The sequence below is a fragment of the Zootoca vivipara genome, chromosome 7, assembly GCF_965207765.1.
Source record: "Zootoca vivipara chromosome 7, rZooViv2.hap1.1, whole genome shotgun sequence".
Lineage (NCBI taxonomy): Eukaryota > Metazoa > Chordata > Lepidosauria > Squamata > Lacertidae > Zootoca > Zootoca vivipara.
Window position 1 is genome coordinate 27,886,207 of NC_142590.1, and position 7,138 is coordinate 27,893,344.

Consider the following 7,138-nt stretch of genomic DNA (forward strand, 5'->3'; position numbering starts at 1 on the left):
GGGATCACCTAAGGAGATCTCTGTTTATTTTTGACTTTGTTTTTGTTTTGTATTGCTTCTCCTATTTTTATCCCTTTTATCCCCTCAATTTTTACATTACTCCCACTTTTCAATCTACTGTTACTATTAGCCCCCCCCCCCACTCTCCAGTCCTTCTAACTCGGAAAACAAAATAAAAACAAGAAAGGCCTCCCCCCCCCCAATTTCCCCCTTCCTCTTTCTTTCCTTTTTTCCTTCCCCCTTTTTTTTTCTTCCTTTTCTTTTTTAATATCTCCCTTTTTAAGGGGGGCGCTGCCACTGCAGCCACCTCCCCCACATAATTTTGCTTTTTATACCTTATTTTTGGCTCTATCTCGTGTGTGTGTGTGTGTGCGCGTGTGCGTGTGCGTGTGTGTATATATACACATATACCAACCACCTATATTTCTATCTCCATCCCACTCTTTAAGCCCCTTTACCCCTCTCCCCCCCCACACCAACATCTTTATACCACCAATAACACCCCACTCCCACCCTTAACATACAGAACCCCCCGTAGTTACTAATACCCAACCCCCCTTTTTACGCATCTCCCTCCCACTACCCTACCCACCCCATTTCCCACCCCCCCATACTCGTTTGACCACTTTATTTTCTTTTATTTCTTAAATCCACCCCGCACCTAATCCCAACACTTCCCTGTTAAACAGAGGATCACTGCTGCTGCAGTCATCCCTACTTTGATTTACGGCTAATACCCCCATCCCTCACAGTTTCAAATACACTGTTCTCCACCCCAGCCTCAGCCCCCAATCTATACCTCACTTAAAGTTTGTCAGTTCCCTGCTCCCTCCCCCTTAACCCCTAAAGCTACATACCTATACCCCCAATTTCATCAACAACCCCCCCAGCAAACCCTCACCCCACACCAAACTTAAGATCACCAATACAATATACCATCACTGCTGCTACTTCCCTTCCTCCCTACCTCTCTCCCCCTCTCTCTCTACCTCCCTTTCACCCCTTCCTTCCCCCCTCTCCCCCCTCTCCCCTCCTTCCCTCCAACTCCCATTTACCTTCCAGTCTCCTATCCTTCCCTCCTCTCCCCCCCTTTTTACCTCCTCCTAAACCCCCTTTCCCACTCTCTGACACTATACAATTCCGCTTAAATCTACCTGAAAACAACCCTGCAAAACTTAAACCCTCTTACTACCTGCTGTGGATCCACAACCCCACCTTCCACCCCCAACTAGACCCCAACACACACACCCTGAACGCACGAGGGTGCACCACTGAGGAAATCTCGAGAATTCAAGAGACGCCTGCAAAACACTACCCAGACGGCACATAAATGACCGCCTAATTCAAACGCTCTGAATAGCCACCAATCAACGCCTGATCAATCCAACAACCTAACACCACGACTTCCAACCACAACACATTCTACTCCAAGAAGTCACTGAACAAACCCCCAAACCAAAAACCCCAGGGAAATCACGACAACACCAACCAGGAAAATGGCACACAGTGCTGAGAACGCAATGCCTCTTCAAGAAGACGACCGCCCGATGACCAAAAGAGATCAGAGGGACCTGGAAAAAAGACTGATAGAGAGAATAACAAAAGAATTAACAAAACAGTTCACAAAACAACTGGAGGACACAGTGGCCCCCCTACAGACACAAATCAATGAACTAACATCCAAACTGGTAGCTCTGGAGAATGAAAACCAAACACAAAAAAGGACAATAGAGCAACACCAGGAGGAAAACACACATATAAGAAAGAAACTGAACGAATTGGAAATAGAAAATGAAGAACTGAGAATCAAACAAGCGGACCTTGAAGATCGGAACAGACGTTGCAACATCCGCTTCCGCAACTTTCCGGAAAAAGCGGAAGAGAAAAGCCCAGCGAACCTAATAGTAAGTTGGTTAAAAGACACAGTGCCAAACCTGAAAATCGAGATAGATGACCTGGAGCGGGCGCACAGAGCTCTAAGACCCATGCCAAAACCCGGCGACCCCCCAAGGGACATCATCGTGTGCTTCGCACGCTACAAAAAGAAAGAAGAAATCTGGAACTACCTTAGAAACTCGACCAACCTTCAATACAAAAACAACCACATACTGGCCTTACAAGATCTGTCCCAAGATACCCTGAACCGGAGGAAAATCTTACGCCCATGCACCCGAAGTCTCCAAGAAACAGGGATCAATTACCGATGGGGCTTCCCCTTCCGCCTCATTGCAACAAAAAACACAAAACAGTACACAGCTACTAACAAAACGGAAGCCAGGCAACTACTGAAGGACCTCGGACTCAGCATCCCACCAGAATGGCTTCAAGACGACCCACCAAGCGACAGCCAAGACCAAGACAACGAACCAACAGCAAATGGCTGGACGAAAGTCCAGAACAACAAGAAAAAAAAGGCAAAGAACCAAGAGCAACACAAAGCACGCCAATACAACCAGACAACACCAGCACGCACGAAACCATCCGGCCGACCATACGACACAAGAAGCCTGACCAAGATTGACGAAACCAACACAGCACAGAGGAACGACCTTACTGCAACAACAACCACAGCAAAATGAAGCAGCCGGGAAACATCGCAAGCTGAAGGACTGGTGACTCTCCCCCCCCTCCCCTCTCCCCCCTAGGCTATGAACAAAACTAACACCAGCAACATTCCCCCCCCCCGCCCCACATCCCCACAGAAACCGCCACTCCAACACCAGTCCAAACAACCTCAACCACATCCCCCATAATCCAACAACTCACAACACACACCCTCAACACACACACACCCCCGAATCCACTCTAAGGAAATATAACAAATGCAACCCACACACCCCAACCTACGATCAGGCTAAAAGATATTACCTAATTAGCACAATGGTGGCACCAGAGAGCGCACCAACACTCACACCTACACCCCAACACAAAAATGATGTTGCTATTAATACTGGCAACATTGTTCCCAAACCTTAAACCCGACATCCATGTCGCAATGACGCTTTACATTGTCTCGCTGATCACCCCCCATCGTAAACGACAAGGGGGAAGGCCTGTCTCTGAACACGGCTCTCCACATCAGCTGAGACCCAGGGCCAACCGGCCAAGGGCCGGACCGCCCAAAATACCCCAAATGAACACCTATAAGACTACACATAGGAAACTCTATACAACTTACTCCCTACTCTCTAACCCAAATCTAACTCTAACCCCACTAGCCCCCTACCCACCACACCCTAGGTCAGCGAAACCCCAATGGTTCAGTAAACAACACATAGTGAGAGACACAGGACAACCTGGACGGGTTGGCAAGGAATCGCCTTACACAACAGATAGACGTGATGGCTAGCTTAAAAGCGATTACACTAAATGTGAGGGGGTTGGGAAACCCCATTAAAAGAAAACGCATTACCTCATACATAAACACCATGAAACCACACATCATCTTCCTACAAGAAGTACACAACCCCCCCAAAGGGAACAAACTTCTGAGCGACCCCCGCTTCAGTCAACAATGGGCGGCACAAGGCTCAGGAAAGGCCCGCGGAGTAGCTGTAATACTTAATAAAGACCTAAACTTCAAAGCCACAACAGTCCTGAAGGACAAAAAGGGCAGATTCATTTTCATCAAAGGAACACTAGATGGCAAAATTAAACTGACAATCGGCTCTATATATGCCCCAAATTCAAAACAACTAGAATTCTTCCAGAAGACACTGAACAAACTTCTCTCCTTCATGGAAGGGGAAGCAATCCTAGGAGGCGACCTCAACCTAAACATGAAAGGCATATCCCTAAAAAACATCCAATCTACAACCCCATGGGCAACTTTCCTTCGTGGAAAACCCCCAATAACTAGGGACTCTTACAAGTTAATAAAACTGCTAAAAGCCAGGGGTCTCTATGACATTTGGAGTGAACAAAACCCGGGAGACACTACCCACACATTCCAATCTGGACGGCATGGCACAACGTCCAGATTGGACAGCATTCTGCTCACACAGAGTCTAATCCCTTGGGTAGAATCATCAAACATAGGCAACATTAAAATCACAGATCATGCCCCAGTAGAAGTCACTATTAAAATAGGAGAGAGAACACATAATACCCCATCATGGTCCTTTAACCCCATCCTAACCACAAACAAACAAACTAGAGAAAGTCTCACAAAAACCCTCCAAAATTACTTCAAAGAAAATGATGTAGACAACATAACAACCCCCCTCCTATGGGACGCAATGAAAGCAGTCACCAGAGGAGCTTGCATAAAGGAGAAAACACTCCCTAAAAAACAAACCACCACAAAGATTAGTAAACTGGAACAAGAAATTACAACCCTCTCATCACGCTACAAACAAACAGGATCCAAAAAACTTCTTAAACTTATAGAACAAAAGAGAAGAGAAATAGATTCCCTAGAAATTAATAAAACAATGATCAACATTCTATATTCTAAACAACGCTTCTACGAATATGGAGGGAAGAACTCCAGACTATTAGCGAATAGATGCAGGAAAAGAACACTCAAAACAAGAATACACTGTATCACCAAAAAAGACGGCAACACAACATTCTCCCCCAAAGAAATAACTTCAGAATTTGCAGAATTTTACTCTAGTCTATACACATCCCACAACCCACCTGAGAAGGGAATAAAAGAATTCATAGCAGGACTGACCATGCCTACCTTAACAGATGAAGAACAGGAATACATGGACAGGCCCATCACCCCAGAGGAAATAGACATGGTCCTAAAAAACCTGAAACCACACAAAGCCCCAGGCCCAGACGGCTTCACAGCAGAATTCTATAAGAAATTCAAAGAACCCCTAATGCCACACATGACTCGCCTATTTAACGACATCATGAAAGGGGGGCCCATCCCCCAAACCTGGACCCACTCCAAAATAGTCTCCATCCCAAAACCACTGAAGGACAATCTCAAAGTCGAATCATATCGCCCAATCTCATTAATAAACCAAGACTACAAGATATTCACATCAATCCTGGCCAACCGCTTAAAAAACTTCTTATGCAATTTAGTAGCCCCAGATCAGACTGGCTTCGTCCCTGGTCGCAATATCACAGACCCCATCAGGAAACTGCTGAACCTAATCGAACACAGCAAGGCAACCAAAACCCCACTGACAATCATGTCTCTAGACATCCTCAAGGCATTTGATTGCCTAGAATGGAAATACCTGTTAGCAGTATTAACTAGCATGAACTTTGGCCCAAACTTTCTACAAGTCCTCAAACAAATATACTCCCAAGCCTCAGCAAAATGCAGAATCAACAACATAGACTCCAATAGCATAAAAATCCAAAGGGGCACAAAACAAGGATGCCCACTATCCCCCTTCCTATTTATACTGGCCCTAGAACCGCTAGCTATCCGAATCCGTGCAGCCACAAACATCAAAGGAGTGGAAATAAAAGGCAGAACATATAAAATAGGGCTCTTTGCAGACGACCTAATGGTCACAACATCAGACCCCTTAAACACAGCAATCTCCCTAACCAGAGAACTCAACACATTTGCAATGGTGTCAGGCCTGCGAGTAAACTTTGCAAAATCAGAAGCCATGTGCTTCAACACTCCTCCCCACACCCAGAAAGAACTCACTAATATCACCAAAATAAAACTCTGCCACACCAAGTTCAGATACCTAGGGGTACAAATAACCAAAAATCTCAACAAATTATACCTACACAACTATAAACCCTTGTGGCGACAAATAAACAAAGACCTGAAGAGATGGGACAACATGAATTTCACCCTCTCAGATAAAATGGCAATGATCAAAATGATCACTCTCCCAAAATTAACCTACTTATTCCAAACCCTCCCAGTCTGGATCCCCCCAATTCAACTCCGCAGATGGCAGAGAAAACTGCACTCCTTCATCTTCTCACATAAAAAACCAAGAATAAGCACCAAATACCTGCACCTCCCCACCTCACAAGGAGGATGGGGAATCCCCAACATAGAAACATATTACAGGGCCAATCAAATACGACATATAATCCCGTATATACTGGAAGATGAGACAAAACAATGGATACACTTAGAGAGAGACACAATTGAGAATATCAGCACCACAGCATACCCATTCCTCCCAAACAAACTAAGAAGGATCCCCACAACACTTAATAGGTACACACAAACCATGTTCAAAGCATGGAAAACAGAAACGGACAAACTAACCCCAACCACATCCCCACTACTCCCCCTGGTCTACCATCCGTTATTCCACCAGGCAGCACAAAACATCCAAACTAAAACTTGGCAAACCAAAGGCCTATATCGCCTAACAGACTTCTATAAAAATAACATACCTCTGACAACACGAGAAATACAGGATAAACTAGAAGACACCCAAATACCCTGGTTAGCACAACACCAATTACATGCCCTCTTAAACAAGCCAGTAATAAAATCAGCAGCAACAAGACCCCTGACACCTTTTGAAAACCTCCTTCTAACGACAAAGGGTCACGGCAAAGGGATGGTATCTGCAATATATAAAATACTGCTCCAAAATTCCACAAACTCCCCAGACGCAATTAAAAAACAATGGGAAGAAGATATAGGCTATGAAATCAACCCCACTCAATGGACCAGAATGTGGTCTAAACCCCCATTTAAATCCATATCAGCAAAAAGGAAAGAACTCACTCTGAAAACCATCTACAGGTGGTACCTAACACCACGAAAACTAGCACTAATACGCCCAGGAACCTCATCAAAATGCTGGAGAGGATGCACATCAACAGGCACATATTTCCACATGTGGTGGGAATGCCCCAAAGCCCAACAATTCTGGAGAACAACCGTAAGAGAAGTAGGTAAAATAACCCAACAAACATTAGAACTTACCCCAGAACTGGCCTTGCTAAACATCTTCCAGGACAATAATGCCCACCTACATCACAAAGAACTCATAACCCACTTACTCTCAGCTACCAGAAACACCATAACCAGACACTGGAAAGACCTGGCAGGAGTAAACATGGACCAATGGTACCAGACGGTATGGGAAATAGCCCTATTAGAAAAATTAACCAATAAGTTGAAATTGACACGGGGTCAAATAGAAGAAGACGGCTTCACCCCAGTATGGTTCCCCTTTATCAC

The 7,138-nt window shown here is 45.1% G+C and overlaps 1 pseudogene; it reads left to right on the forward strand.

Annotated features, from left to right (window-relative positions):
- Positions 1–1,468: 1,468 nt before the first annotated feature.
- Positions 1,469–3,433, forward strand: LOC148685018 (uncharacterized; annotated as a pseudogene).
- The last annotated feature ends 3,705 nt before the right edge of the window (positions 3,434–7,138 follow it).